The sequence below is a fragment of the Globicephala melas genome, chromosome 4 (genome assembly GCF_963455315.2).
Source record: "Globicephala melas chromosome 4, mGloMel1.2, whole genome shotgun sequence".
Taxonomy (NCBI): domain Eukaryota; kingdom Metazoa; phylum Chordata; class Mammalia; order Artiodactyla; family Delphinidae; genus Globicephala; species Globicephala melas.
In genome coordinates this window covers 70,108,005-70,131,323 of record NC_083317.1, presented here as the reverse complement: position 1 = coordinate 70,131,323, position 23,319 = coordinate 70,108,005, and the positions used below count along the sequence as shown (strand labels likewise).

At 41.9% G+C, this 23,319-nt stretch overlaps 1 protein-coding gene across 1 annotated transcript in view; it reads left to right on the top strand.

Annotated features, from left to right (window-relative positions):
• The window catches only part of HEG1 (heart development protein with EGF like domains 1), a 144,185-nt gene that overhangs the window by 103,506 nt on the left and 17,360 nt on the right, over positions 1-23,319 (top strand). The window lies entirely within an intron of this gene.

Genomic DNA, 23,319 nt, shown 5'->3' with positions numbered 1-23,319 from the left:
ACCTGCTTTTGTTTACTTTTCTTTCTGCTGGTTGGAAAGAGCCAGTAACCAGTTTTCAGACACGGAAGATTTCCTCCTCAGTGCCTCCCACCATCACTCTTCATATCTTGCAGGAGAAGGGAGAGTAAGCATATCTGTGCTCTATGGTGGAGAGAATCTAGAACTTTAAGGTGGTAGGCCGTGGGCCTTAGACTTACGTGGCCGGTGACTGTGGCCACTTGGCTGACATTTGTTCATTAATTAATTGCTTATTTGAGATTTGAGTGCCTTTTGTGGCAGGGGTGGATTAGCCTTTCGATGCTTCATGACAGTAACCTTGGCACTAGGAGAGGCCAATAATGGCAGCTCAGGACATGACGGTGACCTTTTGGCGGATTAGATTGGGGTTGCAGCCCATCAGACATCTCTCAATGGAAATAAACAGAAGCACTTTCCTCTCCTGACCCGGCTCCCCCTACGCTGCTTTCTGTCCCACCATTTAATCCCCACCTAAGACCTTAGCAGAACCCGGTACTGAACCTCGTTCATGTTCCTGCCCAGCTCAGCCAGACATTGTAAACATCACAGCATTTCCATACCCACTGTCCCCTGGGAACTGTTTAGGACTGAAAATGGGAGGACCTTCTGCTGTCCACCCGCAAGCTGGCCCTAGTACTTGTCCTACCTGTGCATCTCACCTGGCAATGTGCAGCCTCCACCTCAGGAGGGGATTTGCCAGTAAATAAAAATCTAAAAAATATTTTGAGACCCTTGGACTTAAAGAACTCCAGCAGTGCACAGTCATTTTCCAATTGTTTGAGAAGTAATGAAAGGTAAGAGGCACAATATATAGATTATATAGGGAAGAGTCCTCCTGTCTTGGATATTGACCAGCCAGGACAACTTTAAACCCCCAGAACTGGATGGTATCGACATGAAGCCACCTGACGCAGCAAACATGAACTTCAGATAAGAAAGATACAAGGGAGAGGCCAGGGAAAAGAAATGCAGGTGGATTTTTATTGACCTCATAAAAACTGACATCATCATCAGAAGGCCTGGGCTCTAACAGCTGGTACGAGACACTCCCTAACAGATTCCTGGCTCTTTTTCCCAGATCACGATGTGAGGCCTGAGTCCGCTCAGCTCTCTGAGCCTCAGTGTCCTGATCAGGGAAGTGGGGATAATAAGTGTTGCCTCCCAGAGTTGTTGTGAGGATGAAAAGGGAGAATTCATATGGAAACACTCTGTAAACTACAAAGAAACATAACACAGATGGGTTCTCTTCACTAGGGCCATCCTGTCACCAAAAGAAAGACAGACAAGTACAGGATTAATGTGTCATTTCACTAGTAACTGGTCCTGAAGACCTCGGACTTGCCATCCAAGCTTTCTTGTCATTTCCCCTTCCCTCCTTCTCCAACCTGCTCCCCATATCATGAAGGGATTAATGGGTTAAAAATCGTAAGCTCTGTCCAGGTAGGAACCAAGTCTGTCCTGCTCAACATGATATGTTCAGTACCTGGCACCTAGCAGGCATTCACTAAAACAAAGAATAGGTGAGTGGGTGGATAAATCTTCCAACAGAAGAAGTAAATTGAAGTTAAAGTTCCTGGAGATCTACCCCCTCCAGTAGCTGCAGGCTGACGACTAGCTGATGGTGGAAGAACATGTAGCTATGACATGTAACTGAACAGGAACCCTTAGCAAAGATCTCTTGTAGCAAAGTTCAAGCAGGCATTTGCAGACCAAACACTAAAGATACACTAGAAAGCCCTTCACCTGATGAATTATGGAACACCTGTATGATGAAATACCACTCAGGAAGTAGAAGGAACAAACTACCTCAACAGGCAGCAACATGGATGGGTCTCAAAAACATTGTGCTGGGGGCTTCCCTGGTGGCGCAGTGGTTGAGAGTCCGCCTGCCGATGCAGGGGACACAGGATCGTGCCCCGGTTCGGGAGGATCCCACATGCCGCGGAGCGGCTGGGCCCGTGAGCCATGGCTGCTGAGCCTGCGCGTCTGGAGCCTGTGCTCCGCAGCGGGAGAGGCCACAACAGTGAGAGGCCCATGTACCACAAAAAAAAGAAAAAACAAAAACATTGTGCTGAGTGACAAGAGCCAGCCATCAAAGGCTACACATTGTATGATTCCATTTATATTTCATTCTGGAAAAGACAAGATCATTGGGGCAGAAAACAGGGGAGTGGTTCCCTGGAGGTCGGGAAGGGGCGCTCTGCCGTTCACCAAATATTTCCAGCTTTCCTCCTGTCAGGCACCTGGTAGCCAAACTTCCCCACCCGCTTTGAAATATGGCCGTGTGTCTTGCTTTGGCCAAAGAAATGTGAAGGGAAGTGAAATGTGTCGCTTCTGGGAAGGCAGTTTAAGAGCTGTGTGTGGTGGTCATTTCTCTTGCCTCAGCAGTCGTGGAAATATCTACTGAGATGGAGCCACTATTGGCCTGGGACCCTGTGACTAAGAGCAACATAGCCTCGTTGCTGACTGGGCTTAGACACGAACAAGAAAAGACGTTAACACTGGTTATTACCCTTGAGTGAATTACTTGATTCCTAGTTCAACACCATGGGACATTTATATCATTAAAATTCTTCAACTAAGTTGTTTTAGGTTTGTTTTATAATAATTCAAATCAGAAACACTTATTCAGTAGCTAATATTTTCCAAGCCTGTTGTGTGAGAATTTGTGGTATGAATGAGCTTTTGAACCAGAGTAACCTAGATTTGAAACTCATCTCTACGGCTTCTTAGCTGTGTGCCCTTGATAGATTTCTTAACCAAACTGATCCTGAGTTTACTCCTCTGTAAGATAGCAATAGCGAGGGCTTCCCTGGTGGCGCAGTGGTTGAGAGTCCGCCTGCCGATGTAGGGGACACGGGTTCGTGCCCCGGTCTGGGAAGATCCCACATGCCGTGGAGCGGCTGGGCCCGTGAGCCATGGCCGCTGAGCCTGTGCATCCGGAGCCTGTGCTCCGCAGCGGGAGAGGCCACAACAGTGAGAGGGCCGCGTACCGCAAAAAAAAAAAAAAGCAATAGTGATAGTTCCTAATTCAGAGGTATGTTGAGATTAAATGATAGGATGTCTCTAAAGTGTATCTCAGTGATGGGATACATCATTTAGCTCTGAGCATGGGATAAAGCAGGCATTGAATATATGTGTGTTAGGCTCCGTGGTAGGCATGCTTGAAGCAGCTGTCTTGTTCATATAAAACTAGAAAATGTATTCCTCTGCCCTTCCTTCCTGCTTACGTCACAGTAGTTGTCAAACTTTATTGTAAGGCAATATCATAGGAATACTAGTACCATCAAGAAGATAAAAGTTGTTTGAGGAAACATGCTAAAACTTTATAATGTAGAACTTGATCTGTATTTAGCTCAGTTATAACTATATTAATCGAAGAACAAGGTCCATCTTTTCTGTCTCCCATACCCATTACCTTCACCGTGGAGTATCCTGTCCCTCACTTCCTTATCAGTTGGTCCCCATTTCACATTGAGGCTAATTGCTTTCTAAAGACCAAGGGACTTGGGATATAGTCATCCTACCTGGGAAAATAAGGACAAGTTTCACTGTTACTCATAGTATCATAGACTATCTTTTCAGTGACGTCATCTAGGCAGTGGTTTACTAATCCTGCCCGTGGAGGGGTGCTTGTCCAGGAAGAAGTCATCACTGGGTGGAGGCCAAATGCATGGAATAAGTAGTAAGTTTTTCAAAAATCTTAGTTTATTCAATGTAAATACAGTCTCATTATTATGAGACAATGTCCTTTCTACTTTTTTTAGTTTTAAAAATGTCCCTTGGGCCTACCTGGTGGCGCAGTGGTTGAGAGTCCGCCTGCCGATGCAGGGGACACGGGTTCGTGCCCCGGTCCGGGAAGATCCCACATGCCGCGGAGCAGCTGGGCCCGTGAGCCATGGCCGCTGAGCCTGCGCGTCCGGAGCCCGTGCTCCGCAACGGGAGAGGCCACAACGGTGAGAGGCCCGCGTACAGCAAAAAAAAAAAGTCCCTTATTTTATGAAAAAATGATAATAGCAGCTGGCAGCTTATTTTTTAGTACCCACGCTTCATCAGCAAGCACCTGTGTCAGTCCCCTCCACATCACTAGTTTTTTAAAACCTTTAAATCTAGGAACGACTGACCTGGTCCAGCCCTGGATTTCACAAAAGAGGAAACTGAGGCCCAGGGAAGCTGAAGACTGTTACTTTTCCCAACGTTTCCCAGTGTCACTGGTTGTACTTTGCAAGACAGAAGCATCATCGTGCAGTGGGATAGAATAATGCAGGTTTTAGAGACAGATCTAGATACAAGTCCTGGGCTCCAGTGAACTACTCGCTAGGATAATGCCTTGAAAAAGCTATGTCATTCCTACATCTTAGTAGTTGTTGGGTTTTTTTCCCATTTTTAAGACCAGGTTAGTGTCATGTGTATAAAGGAAGTCCCCTTCGAGAGGGTTGAATCTGGCTGGTCTCACACTTCTTCACAGCAACATGCAAAGCTTGAAGGCATGAAGCAATATCTATCAGGTTTTCCTCTTAGTCAAAGCAATAGGCAGAGATCGTCCAAAAGAAAAGATCTCAGGGAACCCAGCACCCAAGAAAAACCACTCCATAGTGAAGTCCTGCCAACCAAGAGAGGAACAAAAACACTGAATTGGGGAATGGAGAAGCTATGAGGGATACGTGTTGGATCTGTCTAGATAGAGAATTAAGACACGGAATTAAGAAAATGAAAGAATTAAGATTTGGAAATAGAATATAAATGTTACAAAACCCTGACAAAGTAAAAATAATACAAGTAACAAAAACAGAAGGTATAGGAGAATAAGATGCTCTTTCCCTTGTTTTTCATAGCTGGTACATCAATCCATACTGTTTAAAGTTAAATAATAAGCTTTTTAAAATAACATATCTATTATGGATTTTCACAGTATTTTTTTCTTGATCTTGGAGGAGTGTTCTTGGAATTAATATCTCTTAAAGACATCTTTTGAAGTTTAGCAATCATTTCATTTTCACTTCGACTGATTTTTCTTCTGTTAATTCAAATTAAAAACTAAATGTCTTGTTGCAATTGAAAAATAGTTTCTATGTTATGATCTCATGCTTAAAAAATTATACCTACTCACCTATCTATCTCCGCCTATTCTCTCTCTCCCCCACTATCCGTCTACAAGCACGGAGAGAGCTGTCTCACCTGGCGTCCTCTAAATGTTAACGCTGGTTACTGGATCGTGGGTACTTTTCCTTTCTTCTTTATGCTTTTCCATGTTGCTTGAATTTATCTTAACAAACATGAGTTATTTTAGTAAGCGCAATAAAATTATTCATTTAAAAAATGAAATGAGGACAATAATATGTAACTTCCAGAACTGTCAAAAGAATGTATATGTGTGTATGTATATGTGTATATATATGTATGTATACGTTTGGATATGGACATACAGATATAGATATCCTAACAGAGTTCTTGGCATACTGTAGGCACTCAGTAGGTGCAAGGCACTATTATTATTACTTTCTTGGAGAGAGAAAAGTGTTCAATCCTGACTGAAGTCATCTCCTGTGTTAGTTGGGGTTCTTGGTTGCAGAGAAGAGCATCCACTCTGTCTTATTAAAGGACATCAGATGTCTCACAGAATCGCCACGAGGGACTTGGAAGATCCCCAGAGGAGAACAATGGCCAGATCGCCTTGCGGGAATGAGCCCTCCAGCAAAGACAACCCCTCTGCCACCACTGCTCCACCCAGACCCCACAGCTTACACCACTGCCCCCAGGCATGATACTGGCACCTTAGGTTTCTGCATCTGAAAGACAGAAAAGTAGACGCCATCTGGTGCTGCTACCTTTTATTTCCTCTTCTAAATGCAAGTCATGTGCAGGTGCCTCTGGTTTATGGTGCTAAGTCATAGGCCTGCACCCCACAGACAAGAGAGGCTGTGAAAGCAAGGTCTTGGCTTCTATCTTGGTGTGGCAGGTCTTGTGATGGGGGAGATCCCCAAGTACAGGAAGGGTCGTCCAAGGTGCTGAGTGGTCTCAAACAGGGCAAACACTCCTCAGTAGCGACCATACCTCCAAGTATCCCTTACAAAGCTTGGTGAGACAAAGACCAAAAGGATTCCAAGAGCACTTGAAAATTACGGTATATTGGTTCTTTACTCACTCAAAGGTTCTGCTAATTCATTGAAATATATTTATGTACAGTAGGCCCTTCATATCCAGGAGTTCAACCAACCATGGACTGAAAAAAAATTTTTTTAATTCCATAAAGTTCCAAAGAGCAAAACTTGAATTTGCCGCTCACTGACAACTATTTTTATAAATACTATATATATAGTATTTACAGCTATTTTCATAGCATTTACATTGTATTAGGTATTATACGTAATCTAGAGATGATTTAAAGTATATGAGAGGGGGGAATTCCCTGGGAGTCCGGTGGTTAAGACTCGGCGCTTTCACTGCCATGGGCCTGGGTTCAGTCCCTGGTTGGGGAACTAAGATCCTGCAAGCTGTGCAGCACGGCCAAAAAATAAAATAAAATAAATTTTAAAGTATGTAGGAGGATGCTTATAGGTTACGTGAAAATATTACGTTATTTTATATAAGGAACTTGAGCATTCTCAGGTTTTGGTACCTATGGGGGGTGGGGTCCTCAAACCAACCCCACACAGATACCAAAGGACCACTATAAAATTCTAAAACCTCAGCGAAGGGGCTCCTTATCCAATGTAAACAGTGTTATCAGAGACCTCTCAATTCTTAGCTGAAGAAGGTAGAGAGGTTTTTTGTTTTGTTTTTTTTCATTCTTTTTAACATCTTTATTGGAATATAATTGCTTTACATTTGTTGTGTTAGTTGCTGCTGTATCACAAAGTGAATCAGCTATACATATACATATATCCCCATATCCCCTCCCTCTTGCATCTCCCTGCCACCCTCCCTATCCCACCCCTAGGGATAGAGTTTTTATAAAAAATATAAACTGTGTATAAAGAAAAATATTAAAAATCAAAGAATAAGGATTTACAGCAAATATGACAGAATGAGGGTTAATATATCTTGATGTTCCTAAACCCATATAAATTAATTTTAAAAAGAAAGGAAACCACTAAGAACCCAAGAGATACATGGGCAAAGGACATGCACAGATGATTGACTAAGGAGAAAGTGCAAGAAGACACATGGTCTGAAAAATGTTAACACTTGTAGCTGGAGAGGAAGGGAGACCACCCCTGCCTGGGCACCAAGCATCTTGCATACAGTTTTATTTCATCCTCACAACCATAGTCATGTTAGATGCCATAATCTAAGTTATAAATGAGGAAACTTGAGGTTCAGAAGGGTCGGATAGCTTATTGACCAATATCAACTGGCAAAGCTGAAACTGACCCCATGACGACTGTCAGGCTCCAAAGACTAGGGATTTCCACTCACCAAGCTGCCTCTCTAGTGATTGTTGTGAATCAAAGCAAACTCTTTTCACCTATTAAATTATCAAAATCCAATGCTGATGAGAGTATGATGGAAGAGTCATTCTCATAAGAGATTATGGGTGGGTGAGTAAATTAACAAAACCCTTTGAACTCTGTCAAGACTTATTAAGAGTCATAAAAATGTTGATTTCCATTGACCCAGTCATTCACTTTGGGGGAATCTTCTCTCAGGGAATAATTCAATATGTGGAAAGAGTTGTGGGCAAAAAGATGTTCATCATGGATTTATAAGAGTGAACAATCGGAAATAACCTAAATGTCGAGAATTGTCTGACTAAACTGGTAAATGTTTACTTTCCGCTTAATAGAATATTATATAGCTATTATAAACATTTGTTATATTATGAAGTGAAAAGGAAAGCAATTATTTCAAATAGTTTTAAAAATAAACCCTTTGATATCAGGATTAAGAAGTGAAGAAATGAGGGAGCTTCTACTTTTTATATTTATATATTCCTGGAATTTTTAAATTTTATTTTATTTACTTGTTGTTTTGGCTGCATTGGGTCTTTGTTGCTGTGCACAGGCTTTTCTCTAGTTGCGGCGAGTGGGGGCTACTCTTCGTTGTGGTGCGTAGGCTTCTCATTATGGTGGTTTCTCTTGTTGCGGAGCACAGAGAAGTGTGCTCTAGGCACACAGGCTTCAGTAGTTTTGGTGCATGGGCTTAGTTGCTCCACGGCATGTGGGATCTTCCCGGACCAGGGATTGAACCTGTGTCCCCAGCATTGGCAGGCAGATTCTTAACCACTGTGCCACCAGAGAAGTCCCTGGAATTCTTTTTTTCCCCTTGGAATTTTTTAATTAAATATTTTATAATTTAAAAAAAATAAGGGGTACAAGATGGCGGAGTAGAAGGACGTGCTCTCACTCCCTCTTGCAAGAACACTGGAATCACAACTAACTACTGAACAATCATTGACAGGAAGACACTGGAACTCATCAAAAAAGATACCCCACATCCAAACACAAAGGAGAAGCCACAATGAGACTGTAGGAGGGGCGCAATCACAATAAAATCAAATCCCATAACTGCTGGGTGGGTGACCCACAAACTGGAGAACACTTATACCACAGAAGTCCACCCACTGGAGTGAAGGTTCTGAGCCCCACGTCAGGCTTCTGAACCTGGGGGGTCTGGCATCAGGAGGAGGAATTCCTAGAGAATCAGACTTTGAAGGGTAGTAGGATTTGATTGTAGGACTTCAACAGGACTGGGGAAAAGAGAGACTCCACTCTTGGAGGGCACACACAGAGTAGTGTGCACATCAGGACCCAGGGGAAGAAGCAGTGACCCCATAGAGACTGAACCAGACCTACCTGCTAGTGTTGGGGGTCTCCTGCAGAGAGAGGGAGTGGCTCTGTCTCACTGTGAGGACAAGGACACTGTCAGCAGAAGTTCTGGGAAGTACTCCTTGGCATGAGCCCTCCCAGAGTCTGCCATTAGCCCCACCAAAGACCCTGGGTAGGCTCCAGTGTTGGGTCACCTCAGGCCAAACGACCAACAGGGAGGGACCCAACCCCACCCATCAGCAGACAAGATTAAAGTTTTACTGAGCTCTGCCTACCAGAGCAACAGCCAGCTACCAACCACCAGTCCCTCCCATCAGGAAACTTGCACAAGCCTTTTAGATAGCCTCATCCACCAGAGGGCAGAGAGCAGAAGCAAGAAGAACTACAATCCTGCAGCCTGTGGAACAAAAACCACATCCATAGAAAGATAGACAAGATGAAAAGGCAGAGGGCTATGTACCAGGTGAAGGAACAAGATAAAACCCCAGAAAAACAACTAAATGAAGTGGAGATAGGCAACCTTCCAGAAAAAGAATTCAGAATAATAATAGTGAAGATGATCCAGGACCTCAGAAAAAGAATAGAGGCAAAGATCGAGAAGATGCAAGAAACTTTTAACAAAGACCTAGAAGAAGTAAAGAACAAATGAACAGAGATGAACAATACAATAATTGAAATGAAGAGTACACTAGAAGGCATCAAAAGCAGAATAACTGAGGCAGAAGAACAGATAAGTGACCTGGAAGACAGAATGGTGGAATTCACTGCTGCAGAACAGAATAAAGAAAAAGGAAAGAAAAGAAATGAAGACAGCTTAAGAGAGCTCTGGGACAACATTAAACGCAACAACATTCGCATTATAGGGGTCCCAGGAGGAGAAGAGAGAGAGAAAGGGCCCGAGAAAATATTTTAGGAGATTATAGTCAAAAACTTCCCTAATATGGGAAAAGAAATAGCCACCTAAGGTCAGGAAGCACAGAGAGTCCCATACAGGATAAACCCAAGGAGAAACACACCAAGACACATAGTAATCAAATTGGCAAAAATTAAAAGACAAAGAAAAATTATTGAAAGCAGCAAGAGAAAAATGACAAATAACATACAAGGGAACTCCCATAAGGTTAACAGCTGATTTCTCAGCAGAAACTCTACAAGCCAGAAGGAGTGGCATGATATATTTAAAGTGATGAAAGGGAAAAACCTACAACCAAGATTACTCTACCCAGCAAGGATCTCATTCAGATTCGATGGAGAAATCAAAAGCTTTACAGACAAGCAAAAGCTAAGAGAATTCAGCACCACAAAACCAGCACTACAACAAATGCTAAAGGAACTTCTCTAAGTAGGAAACACAAGAGAAGAAAAGGACCTACAAAAACAAACCCAAAACGATTTAGAAAATGGTAATAGGAACATACATATCGATAATTACCTTAAACGTGAATGGATTAAATGCTCCAACCAAAAGACACAGGCTCGCTGAGTGGATACAAAAACAAGACCCATATATAGGCTGTCTACAAGAGACCAACTTCAGAGCTAGGGACACATACAGACTGAAACTGAGGGGATGGAAAAAGATATTCCATGCAAATGGAAATCAGAAGAAAGCTGGAGTAGCAAAACTCATATCAGATAAAATAGACTTTAAAATAAAGAATGTTACAAGAGACAAGGAAGGACACTACATAATGGTCAAGGTGTCAATCCAAAAAGAAGATATAACAATTATAAATATATATGCACCCAACATAGGAGCACCTCAATACATAAGGCAACTGCTAACAGCTCTAAAAGAGGAAATCGACAGTAACACAATAATAGTGAAGGACTTTAACACCTCACTAACACCAATGGACAGATCCTCCAAACAGAAAATTAATAAGGAAACACAAGCTTTAAGTGACACTATAGACCAGATAGATTTAATTGATATTTATAGGACATTCCATCCAAAAACAGCAGATTACACTTTCTTCTCAAGTGGGCACAGAACATTCTCCAGGATAGATCATGTCTTGGGTCACAAATCAAGCCTCAGTAAATTTAAGAAAACTGAAATCATATGAAGCATCTCTTCTGACCACAATGCTATGAGATTAGAAATCAATTACAGGGAAAAAAACGTAAAAAATACAAACACATGGAGGCTAAACAATACGTTACTAAATAACCAAGTGATCACTGAAGAAATTCAAGCGGAAATCAAAAAATACCTAGAGACAAATGACAATGAAAACATGACGATCCAAAACCTGTGGGATGCAGCAAAAGCAGTTCTAAGAGGGAAGTTTATAGCTATACAAGCCTACCTCAAGAAACAAGAAACATCTCAAATAAACAATCTAACCTTAAACCTAAAGGAACTAGAGAAAGAAGAACAAACAAAACCCAAAGTTAGCAGAAGGAAATAAATCATAAAGATCAGAGCAGAAATAAGTGAAATAGAAACAAAGAAAACAATAGCCAAGATCAATAAAACTAAAAGCTGGTTCTTTGAGAAGATAAACAAAATTGATAAACCTTTAGCCAGACTCATCAAGAGAAAGAGGAAGAGGACTCAAATCAATAAAAGTAGAAAGGAAAAAGGAGAAGTTACAACAGACACCACAGAAATACAAAGCATCTTAAGAAACTACTACAAGCAACTCTATGCCAATAAAATGGACAACCTGAAAGAAATGGAAAAATTCTTAGAAAGGTATAACCTCCCAGGACTGAACCAGGAAGAAATAGAAAATATGAACAGACCAATCACAAGTTACGAAATTGAAACTGTGATAAAAAAGCTTCCAACAAACAAAAGTCCAGGACCAGATGGCTTCACAGGTGAATTCTATCAAACAATTAGAGAAGAGCTAACACCCATCCTTTTCAAACTCTTCCAAAGAATTGCAGAGGAAGGACCACTCCCAAACTCATTCTATGAGGCCACCCTGATACCAAAACCAGACAAAGATCCTACAAAAAAAGAAAATGACAGACCAATATCACTGATGAATATAGATGCAAAAATCCTCAACAAAATACTAGCAAACAGAATCCAACAACACATTAAAAGGATCATACACCATGATCAAGTGGGATTTATCCCAGGGATGCAAGGATTCTTCAATATATGCAAATCAATCAATGTGATACACCATATTAACAAATTGAAGAATAAAAACCATATGATCATCTCAATAGATGCAGAAAAAAGCTTTTCACAAAATTCAACACCCATTTATGATAAACACTCTCCAGAAAGTGGGCATAGAGGTAACCTACCTCAACATAATAAAGGCCATAGATGACAAACCCACAGCAAACATCATTCTCAATGGTGAAAAACTGAAAGCATTTTCTCTAGGATCAGGAACAAGGCAATGATGTCCACTGTCACTGCTATTATTCAGCATAGCTTTGGAAGTCCTAGCCTCAGCAATCAGAGAAGAAAAAGAAATAAAAGGAATACAAATTGGAAATGAAGAAGTAAAATTGTCACTGTTTGCAGATGACATGGTACTATACATAGAGAATCCTAAAGATGCCACCAGAAAACTACTAGAGCTAATCAATGAATTTGGTAAAGTTTCAGGATACAAAATTAAGGCACAGAAATCTCTTGCATTCCTATACACTAATGATGAAAAATCTGAAAGAGAAATTAAGGAAACACTCCCATTTACCATTGCAACAGAAAGAATAAAATGCCTAGGAATAAACCTACCTAGGGAGACAAAAGACCTGTATGCAGAAAACTATAAGACACTGATGAAAGAAATTAAAGATGATACCAACAGAGGAGAGATATGCAAGTTCTTGGACTGGAAGAATCAATATTGTGAAAGTGACTATACTACCCAAAGCAATCTACAGGTTCAATGCAATCCCTATCAAATTACCAATGGCATTTTTTACGGAACTAGAACAAAAAATCTTAAAATTTGTATGGAGACACAAAAGACCCCGAACAGCCAAAGCAGTCTTGAAGGAAAAAAATGGAGCTGGAGTAATCAGACTCCCTGACTTCAGACTATACTACAAAGCTACAGTAATCAAGACAACATGGTACTGGCACAAAAACAGAAACGTAGATCAATGGAACAAGATAGAAAGCCCAGAGATAAACCCACACACCTATGGTCAACTAATCTATGACAAAGGAGGCAAGAATATACAATGGAGAAAAGACAGTCTCTTCAATAAGTGGTGCTGGGAAAACTAGACAGCTACATGTAAAAGAATGAAATTAGAACACTCCGTAACACCATACACAAAAATAAACTCAAAATGGATTTGCGACCTAAATGTAAGACCGGACACTATAAAACTCTTAGAGGAAAACATAGGAAGAACACTCTTTGACATAAATCACAGCAAGATCTTTTTTGATACACCTCCTAGAGTAATGGAAATAAAAATAAACAAATGGGACCTAATGAAACTTCAAAGCTTTTGCACAGCAAAGGAAACCATAAACAAGACAAAAAGACAGCCCTCAAAATGGGAGAATATATTTGCAAACGAATCAAAGGACAAAGGATTATTCTCCAAAATATATAAACAGCTCATGCAACTCAATATTAAAGAAACATACAACCCAATCTAAAATGGTCAGAATACCTAAATAGACATTTCTCCAAAGAAGACATACAGATGGCCAAGAAACACATGAAAAGCTGCTCAACATCACTAATTATTAGAGAAATGCAAATCAAAACTACAATGAGGTATCACCTCACACCAGTTAGAATGGGCATCATCAGAAAATCTACAAGGAAGAAATGCTGGAGAGGGTGTGGAGAAAAGTGAACCCTCTTGCACTGTTGATTGGAATGTAAATTGATACAGCCACTATGGAGAACAGTATGAAGGTTCCTTAAAAAACTAAAAATAGAATTACCATATGACCCAGCAATCCCACTACTGGGCACATACCCAGAGAAAACCATGATTCAAAAAGACACATGCATCCCAATGTTCATTGCAGCACTATTTACAATAGCCAGGTCATGGAAGCTATCTAAATGCCCATCGACTGACGAATGGGTGAAGAAGTTGTGGTACATATATACAATGGAATATTACTCAGCCATAAAAAGGAACGAAATTGGGTCATTATGTAGAGACGTGGATGGATCTAGAGACTGTCATATAGAGTGAAGTAAGTCAGAAAGAGAAAAACAAATATTGTATATTAACGCATATATGTGGAATCTAGAAAAACGGTACATATGAACCGGTTTGCAGGGCAGAAATAGAGACACAGATGTAGAGAACAAAGGTATGGACACCAAGGGGGGCAAGCTGCGGGGGCTGGGGGGTGGTGGTGTGATGAATTGGGAGATTGGGATTGACATGTATACACTGATGTGTATAAGATGGATGACTAATAAGAATCTACTGTATAAAAAAATAAAAATTAAATTCCAAAAAAAAAATAAGGAAAATATGTAGGATAAAACTTGAGAATAACCATACCAAAATATCAACAATATTAGAGTAGGAGGACTATGGGTTTTTCCCCTCATTTTATTTTTAAATTTTCTTTGTAATGTATTACTAAAGATGTAATTTTATAATAGAAAAACATGTCATTCTAAAATGAAAGTATGGGGCTTCCCTGGTGGCGCAGTGGTTGAGAGTCCGCCTGCCGATGCAGGGGACACGGGTTCGTGCTCCGGTCTGGGAGGATCCCGCATGCTGCGTAGCGGCTGGGCCGGTGAGCCATGGCCGCTGGGCCTGCGCGTCTGGAGCCTGTGCTCCGCGGCGGAAGAGGCCACAGAAGTGAGAGGCCCGCGTACCGAAAAAAAAAAAAGTTCTCATTGCAAGGAAAAAAAATTATTTTGTAACTGTGTGTGGTGATGGATGTGAACTAAATTTATAGTAGCAGTCATTTCACAGTATAAACACATGTCAAATCATTATGTTGTATACCTAAAACTAATACAATGTTATATATCAGTTGGAAAAAAAAGCAAGGTCTTCTCCTGAAAGAGGAAGAAAGTGTGTGTTGGTGTTGAAAGGCAGGGAGGAGAGAAAGCATCTGAAGTAGCTGTTTGGGAAATGAGAGGAAGCTGATGCAAGACATGGAATAGCATTGGACAGACAGGGAGAACGGTGGGCTGTGGTAGCAGCAACCGTCACATGAAATAATTTTACTCTAGCAGAACCCAGCAGTAGGTACTAGAGCAGAGAAGGGGGCCAATGGGTTGACCCAGAATTGAGTTTTTGGCAGGTGGCGCCAGGTGGGAGGATACTGGCTAGAGGACTTTACTGTGAGTGATGCCTGTGGGTCTGGACTTAGAAGAAGGAAAGCCTTGATGAAAATGAAGGGCTGGGACTTCCCTGGTGGAGCAGTGGTTAAGAATCCACCTGCCAATGCAGGGGACACAGGTTCGAACCCTGGTCCAGGAAGATCCCACATGCCGCGGAGCGACTAAGCCCATGCGCCACAACTACCGAGCCTGCGCTCTAGAGCCTGCAAGCCACAACTACTGAGCCCACAAGCCACAACTACTGAGCCTGCATGCCACAACAACTGAGCCCGCGTGCCGTAACTACTGAAGCCCCTGCGCCTAGAGCCCATGTTCCGCAAAAAGAGAAGCCATTGCAATGAGAAGCCTGCACACACCACAACGAAGAGTAACACCCGCTCGCCACAACTAGAGAAAGCCTGCGTGCAGAAACGAAGACCCAGCGCAGCCAAAACTTAATTAATTAATTTTTTAAAAAACAGAAAATTAAGGGCCAACAAAGGTTAATATCTTTAATCTGTAAAATATGTTAAAAGCTCATACACTTTCTCAGGCTTCCCTGGTGACGCAGTGGTTGGGAGTCTGTCTGCCGGTGCAGGGGACGCGGGTTCGTGCCCCGGTCCGGGAGGATCCCGCATGCCGCGGAGCGGCTGGGCCCGTGAGCCATGGCCGCTGGGCCTGCGCGTCCGGAGCCTGTGCTCCGCAGCGGGGGAGGCCGCGGCAGTGAGGGGGCGCGCGTACTGCAAAACAAACAAACAAACAAAACAAAACAAAAAAGCTCATACACTTTCTTTAGAACATTATGAATAACCCTCCCCAAGAAACAATAGACAAAATTCATGAACAGCAACTACAAATAACCTAGCAAATATATGGAGAATGTTCAATCTCATTAGTGGTCAAAGAAATGAGAATTTAAATACTGAGGTATCATTTTTCACCTACCATCGTAGGGAAAAAGCCTACTTTTTAAAAGTGAAAATACATTATGCTGATGGATGAAAAGAAAGCTGCAGAGGAGTAAATTAATATAAATCATTAAGAAGATAATCTGGCAACAATTTCTAGAAGCCTCAAAATTTTTATTCTTGAATTAGTAGTTTTACTCCCTGGAATGTGCACTAAGGAAACAATACAAAATGAAAAGAAAAAAAGAGAAAGGCACATCCTTCTCGCTCCCTTGCCCCCCAGCACTAGGCTCGTATCCAAAGAACTAAGTCAGTTAACCTTCAGGAATAATGGAACTTTGAGGCCATTAATGCCCCCTGAAGCTCTCTGTCCTCCGATTAATAGGTATCACAGTAAAGCAAGTTTTCTCAGCCTACTTCTCTACAGAGGCAGGTAGGTCAAAGGCCCCCTAACGTCATTGCCATTGATTTCTACATTTCTATTATCCTAAGTTTCTATTATTAGCACCTTGGTTATCACCCACTAGACTGGGAACTCTTTAAGGGCAAGGACCTCAGTCTTATTTATCTCTTTGTTTTGTATCCACCTCTACTCCTATGACTAACACTCATATAGTAGATGCCTCATAGATATTTATAAAATTGGCTGTCATTTCAGCTACTCCCACTCCATTGTGCCCCATTGTCTACCCTTTTCAATTTGTGCATTTGGCTGAAGTTGGCGTCTTTTTTTTTAAATTTATTTTTGGCTGTGTTGGGTCTTCATTGCTGCGTGCGGGCTTTCTCTAGTTGTGGCAAGTGGGGGCTACTCTTCGTTGTGGTGCATGGGCTTCTCATTGCTGTGGATTCTCTGTTGTGGAGCATGGGGTCTAGGCACGCGGGCTCAGTAGTTGTGGCTTGCAGGCTCTAGAGTGCAGGCTCAATGGTTGTGGCGCATGGGCTTCGTTGCTCCGTGGCATGTGAGATCTTCCCGGACCAGGGATCAAACCTGTGTCCCCTGAATTGGCAGGCAGATTCCTAACCACTGTGCCACAGGGGAAGTCTCAAAATTGGCGTCTTTGTTCAGTTGATTTATTCATAAATGTCCTTGTTTATGTGCCAACCAGTCTGCATTTCAGGGGTGGCTATGTTTATGAAAGGACTCTTGCGTCATGTACCTTAAAGCAAGGTTCAAAATCCATTCCTCTCTGGGCCTATTAGCAGTAATCGCTTTCTATAACTATCACTAATAGAGGGATGTGATAACATGTGGGTAATAAAACATGGTGGGGAATCAGTTGACTCATAGGAAGTTAAAACTGGAGAGGAGCTCACGAAATGGTGGTGTGGCTCAACCTCTATTCTGATTTTACATATAAGGAAACTGAAGACCAGAGAGAGGAAGTTTTCCCAAGGGAGGGAAAATTTGGTTTATGGAAGGGTTGGGATAAGGGTCCAAAGTCTAGGAAGCCAGCTCATTGGATTTCCAGGACACATGTTGTCATCAAAAGCGTATGGGGGACGGTGAGGCCAGCAAGCCCAGCCATGGCGACTGACATAGTGAAGGCCGAGTCAGCAGGCATCCTGTGACAGGGCTTGGCTGGAGAGCACGGAAGGGCTGTGGGGCAGATCTGGACAAGTGTGTGGATGACATAAAAACAGTGTGGTGTGGTGAGTCGAGCATGGCCTTTGAAACTTGGGATACAATCCCTGGGCTGCCACACGTCCCCTTGTTACGTTACTTCCCTAAGATCCAAGTTTTCAGTCTGTAGAAACTTGCTCACAGAACTGACTTCTCAGAATTGAGTTAAAGGAGACAGTGGATGTAATTTCAACTCAGCACCAGGAGAGCTCTGGAAGATGGTGATTGCTGCCATCCTCGTGGAGGTCAACTCTTGGGGTCCTTCTAGGACGTTAAAAGTGAGCACCCATCCCCCCGTCCATCTTCAGAATGCTTCTGGACAGCTCCTACCTTGCTGAGGGAGGACCTGTCCCCATTGGTCTGACTGTGCTCGTGAGCATGGGCTGGCCAGCTACAGTCGGCTGCCTGTTTTGTAGGGCCCACAAGCTAAGAGTGATTTTTACATTTTTTAAAAATTTATTTATTTATTTTTTGGCTGCGTTGGGTCTTCGTTGCTGTGCACAGGCTTTCTCTAGTTGTGGTGAGCGGGGCTTCTCATTGCGGTGGTTTCTCTTGTTGCAGAGCACGGGCTCTAGAGTGCTCGGGCTACAGTAGTTGTGGCTTGCGGCCTTTAGAGCGCAGGCTCAGTAGTTGTGGCGCACGGGCTTAGTTGCTCTGTGGCATGTAGGTTCTTCCCAGACCAGGGATCAAACCCGTGTCCCCTGCATCGGCAGGCGGATTCTTAACCACTGTGCCATCAGGGAAGTACTACATTTTTTTTTAAACTGGAAAAAATCAAAAGAATCGTATTTTGTGAAATGTGATAATTATGTGGAATCCAAATTTCAGTGTCACAAAAGAAGTCTTATTGGGACACAGCTACACTCATTTGTTTGCACGTTGTCTACAGCAGCTTTCATGCTACCATTGCAGGGTCGATCAGTCATAACAGATTATGGGTGACATGACATGACACTCTGATCACTTCACACTGCTGCTCAGCACACTACACACCACAGTGGAACAGTTTTAACCCAACAGTGTTTCAAATGCCATGCGTAGTAATACCATGACATTTTCTGACATATAGTTGATGTACAACATTATGTTAGTTTCAGGAGTACCTCATAACGATTTGACATTTACATACGTTATAAAAGGACCACCACGATAAGTCCACAGATAAGCAATAATTTGTCCTCATACAAAGTTATTACAATATTCTTAACCATATTCCTTATGCTGTATGTTACATCCTTGTGTATTTATTACATAACTGGAGTTTTACAACACTTCATCCCCTTTACCTGTTTCCTTCACCGCCACCCCGTTCCCTTCTGGCAACCACCCATTTATTCTCAGTATCTATGAGTCTCCTTTCATTTTGTTTTATTCGTGTGATTGCTTTGCTTTTTAGACTCCACATATAAGTGAGATGATGCGGTATTTGTCTTTCTCTGTCTGGCTTATTTCACTTAGCATAATAACCTCTAGATCCATCCATGTTGTCACAAATGACAACCTTTCTTTTTCATGGCTGAGTAATACTCCACTCTGTATATATACCACATCTTCTTTATTCACATATCAATAGGACACTTAGGTTGCTTCCATATCTTGGCTACTGTAAATAATGCTGCAATGAATATTTCTTGTTCCTGCCAAGCTCAGCTAGACATTGTAAACATCACAGCATTTCCATACCCACTCTCCCCTGGGAACTGTTTAGGACTGAAAATGGGAGGACCTTCTGCTGTCCACCCGCAAGCTGGCCCTAGTACTTGTCCTACCTGTGCATCTCACCTGGCAATGTGCAGCCTCCACCTCAGGAGGGGATTTGCCAGTAAATAAAAATCTAAAAAATATTTTGAGACCCTTGGACTTAAAGAACTCCAGCAGTGCACAGTCATTTTCCAATTGTTTGAGAAGTAATAAAAGGTAAGGGGCACAATATATAGATTATATAGGGAAGAGTCCTCCTGTCTTGGATATTGACCAGCCAGGACAACTTTAAACCCCCAGAACTGGATGGTATCGACATGAAGCCACCTGACGCAGCAAACATGAACTTCAGATAAGAAAGATACAAGGGAGAGGCCAGGGAAAAGAAATGCAGGTGGATTTTTATTGACCTCATAAAAACTGACATCATCATCAGAAGGCCTGGGCTCTAACAGCTGGTACGAGACACTCCCTAACAGATTCCTGGCTCTTTTTCCCAGATCACGATGTGAGGCCTGAGTCCGCTCAGCTCTCTGAGCCTCAGTGTCCTGATCAGGGAAGTGGGGATAATAAGTGTTGCCTCCCAGAGTTGTTGTGAGGATGAAAAGGGAGAATTCATATGGAAACACTCTGTAAACTACAAAGAAACATAACACAGATGGGTTCTCTTCACTAGGGCCATCCTGTCACCAAAAGAAAGACAGACAAGTACAGGATTAATGTGTCATTTCACTAGTAACTGGTCCTGAAGACCTCGGACTTGCCATCCAAGCTTTCTTGTCATTTCCCCTTCCCTCCTTCTCCAACCTGCTCCCCATATCATGAAGGGATTAATGGGTTAAAAATCGTAAGCTCTGTCCAGGTAGGAACCAAGTCTGTCCTGCTCAACATGATATGTTCAGTACCTGGCACCTAGCAGGCATTCACTAAAACAAAGAATAGGTGAGTGGGTGGATAAATTGTCCAACAGAAAAAGTAAATTGAAGTTAAAGTTCCTGGAGATCTACCCCCTTCAGTAGCTGCAGGCTGATGACTTGCTGACGGCAGATAAATATGTAGCTATGACATGTAACTGAACAGGGACCTCTAGCAAAGATCTCTTGTATCAAAGTTCAAGCAAACATTTGTGTACCAAACAATTTAAAGACATACTATAAAGCCGTTCACGTGATGAATTATGGAACAACTATATAATGAAATACCACTCAACAAATAAAAGGAACAAAAACAACAGATTTCTGTATATTAATTTTGTATCCTGCAACTTACTGAATTTATTTAATAGTTCTAATAGTTTTTTGATGGCGTCCTTAGGATTTTCTATATATATTATTATGTCATCTGCAAATAGTGACAGTTTTACTTCTTCCTTTCAAATTTGGATTCCTTTTATGTCTTTTTCTTGCCTGATTGCTGTGGCTAGAATTTCCAATATTGTGTTGAATAAGATAGCAACAGTGGGCATCTTTGTCTTGTTCCTGATTTTAGCGGAAAGGCTTTCAGCTTTTCACCATTGAGTATGATGTTGGATCTAGGTTTGTTGTATACAGGCTTTATTATGTTGAGGTATGTTCCTTCTATACCCACTTGGTTGAGAGTTTTTATCATAAATGAGTGTTGAATTTTGTCAAAAGCTTTTTCTGCATCTATTGAGATGATCATATGATTATTATTCTTCAGTTTGTTAATGTGGTGTATCACATTGATTGATTTGCAGATATTGAACCATCCTTCCATCCCTGGGAAAATCCCACTTAATCATGGTGTATGATTCTTTTAATGTATTGTTGAATTCAATTTGCTAATATTCTGTTGAGGATTTTTGCCTCTACGTTCATCAGTGATATTGGGCCTGTAATGTTCTTTTTTGTGTGGAATCTTTGTCTGGTTTTGGTGTCAGGGAGATGCTGGCATCATAGGATGCATTCAGAAGTATTCCTTCCACTTCCGTTTTTTGCAATAGTCTGAGAAAGATGGGTGTCAAGTCTTCTCTAAATGTTTGGTAGCTACTGAGTCAGGCCAGACCCCAGCCCTACCTCCATGTGTACCCACAGAGCCTGCAGCTGCTATTGCTGGACCTGCCCCACCCACTGGAGCACCAGTAATATGCTCATATATCCCTCAGGCACTGAGTTCACAAACCCACCAGCAGAACATAAATCTACAGATTACATAGCCACTGGGACACAGCTCAGATTTCAGCCCTGCTTCCGAAGTCACGAGGCCCCTAGGGATTGGCTTGGATTTTAGCTCCACCTCCATGTGTGGACAACCTGCCAGCGCTTGCATGCTCCCAGAGCTCGTGGAGGTGGAGCTGCGCCTGCTGTGAGAATGAGTCTGCTATGATGGGCCCCAACCCTCCCTTCGAGTGTGTGTGTTACCAATGAGACTTTAATGGCGGACCTGGGCTCCTTCCTGTGCCCACCTCCAGTTGGGGTTTGGACCACACTCCAGCCCCTTCAGGCTGTCTCCACACAGCCAACCCCAGTCCTCTCCCTGGTTCTGTCCTCTGAAGCCCAAGTTTTGGCACCCAGACCCTGCACACACCAGTAAATGCACATCTTGGGCTGAAGGGTGCAGGAATGTGGCAGGACCCTCTGCTAGTCTCTCTCTGTTCTGCCTGCTACAAGCTGGCTGCTGTGCTCTCCTCTGAGCCTCTGAAGCTCCCTTTCAGTTCCGACTGATCTCCCAACTGTTAAAAGGGGTTCCCAGGGTAAAGGAAACTTTCCTTTTTCACAACTCCCTCCCGGGGGTGCAGGTCCCATCCTGATTCCTTTTTCCTTTTCTTTCATCCTACCCAGTTATGTGGTGATATTTTTTGCAATTTTGGTTTTATGAGAACTTCTGCCAGCATTCAGCAGTTATTCTGTGAGAATTGTTCCACATGTAGATGTATTTTTGATGTATTTGTGGGAGGAGGTGAGTGAGTTCCACATCCTTCTATTCCTCCATCTTGATCCAGCCCCCTCAAGTCTTTCCTGTTCTGTTCCTTTGGGTGGAAGGTTATATATATATCTATGAAATCCGTCTGGTATAACGTATCATTTAAGGCCACTGTTTCCTTATTGATTTTCTGTCTGGATGATCTGTCCGTTGATGTAAGTGGGGTATTAAAGTCCCCTACTATTATCGTGCTACTGTTAATTTTTCCCTTTGGGTTTGTTAATATTTGCTTTATGTATTGAGGTGCTCCCAATCTTTTTGGATTGGCCCCTTTGTCATTATGTATTGTCCTTCTTCGTCTCTTGTTACAGTCTTTGTTTTAAAGTCTATTTTGACTGATATAAATATTGCAACCCTGGCTTCCTTTGGGTTTCTGTTTACATAGAATACCTTTTCAATCCCCTCACTTTGTCTGTGTGTGTCTTTAGATCTGAAGTAAGTCTCTTGTAGGCATATATGGTTCTTTTTTTTTTTTCCATCTTACCAGCCACTCTATGTCTTGATTGGAGCATTTAGTCTATTTACATTAAAGTAATCATTGATAGGTTCATACTTATTGCCATTTTGTTCATTGTTTTCTTTTTGTTTTTGTAGTTCTTTTTTGTTCCTTTCTTCTTCTTTTGCTCTTTTCCCTTGTGATTTGATGACTATCTTTAGTGTTATGTTTGGATTCCTTTCTCTTTTGTGTATGTGTATCTATTATACACTTCTGGTTTGCAGTTACCATGAGATTCATATATAACAACATATCTTTTTTTTTTAAGTTGATGCTCTCTTAGGTTCAAATGCATTCTAACAACCCTGCATGTTTACTCCTTCCCCACAACGTTTGATATTTTGGTGTCATATTTTACATCTTTTTGTTTTGTAGATCCCTTTACTACTTATTGGGATATAAATGATTGTATTACTTTTGTCTTTTAACCTTACTACTAGCTTTATAAGTGGTTGATCTATTACCTTTACTGTATGTTTGCTTTTACCAATGAGAATTTTTCACTTTGTAATTTTCATATTTCTGGTTGTGACCTTTTCTACTTAGAGAAGTCCCTTTAACATTCCCGCAAAACCAACTTAGTGGTGCTGAACTCCTTTAGGTTTTGCTTGTCTGTAAAACT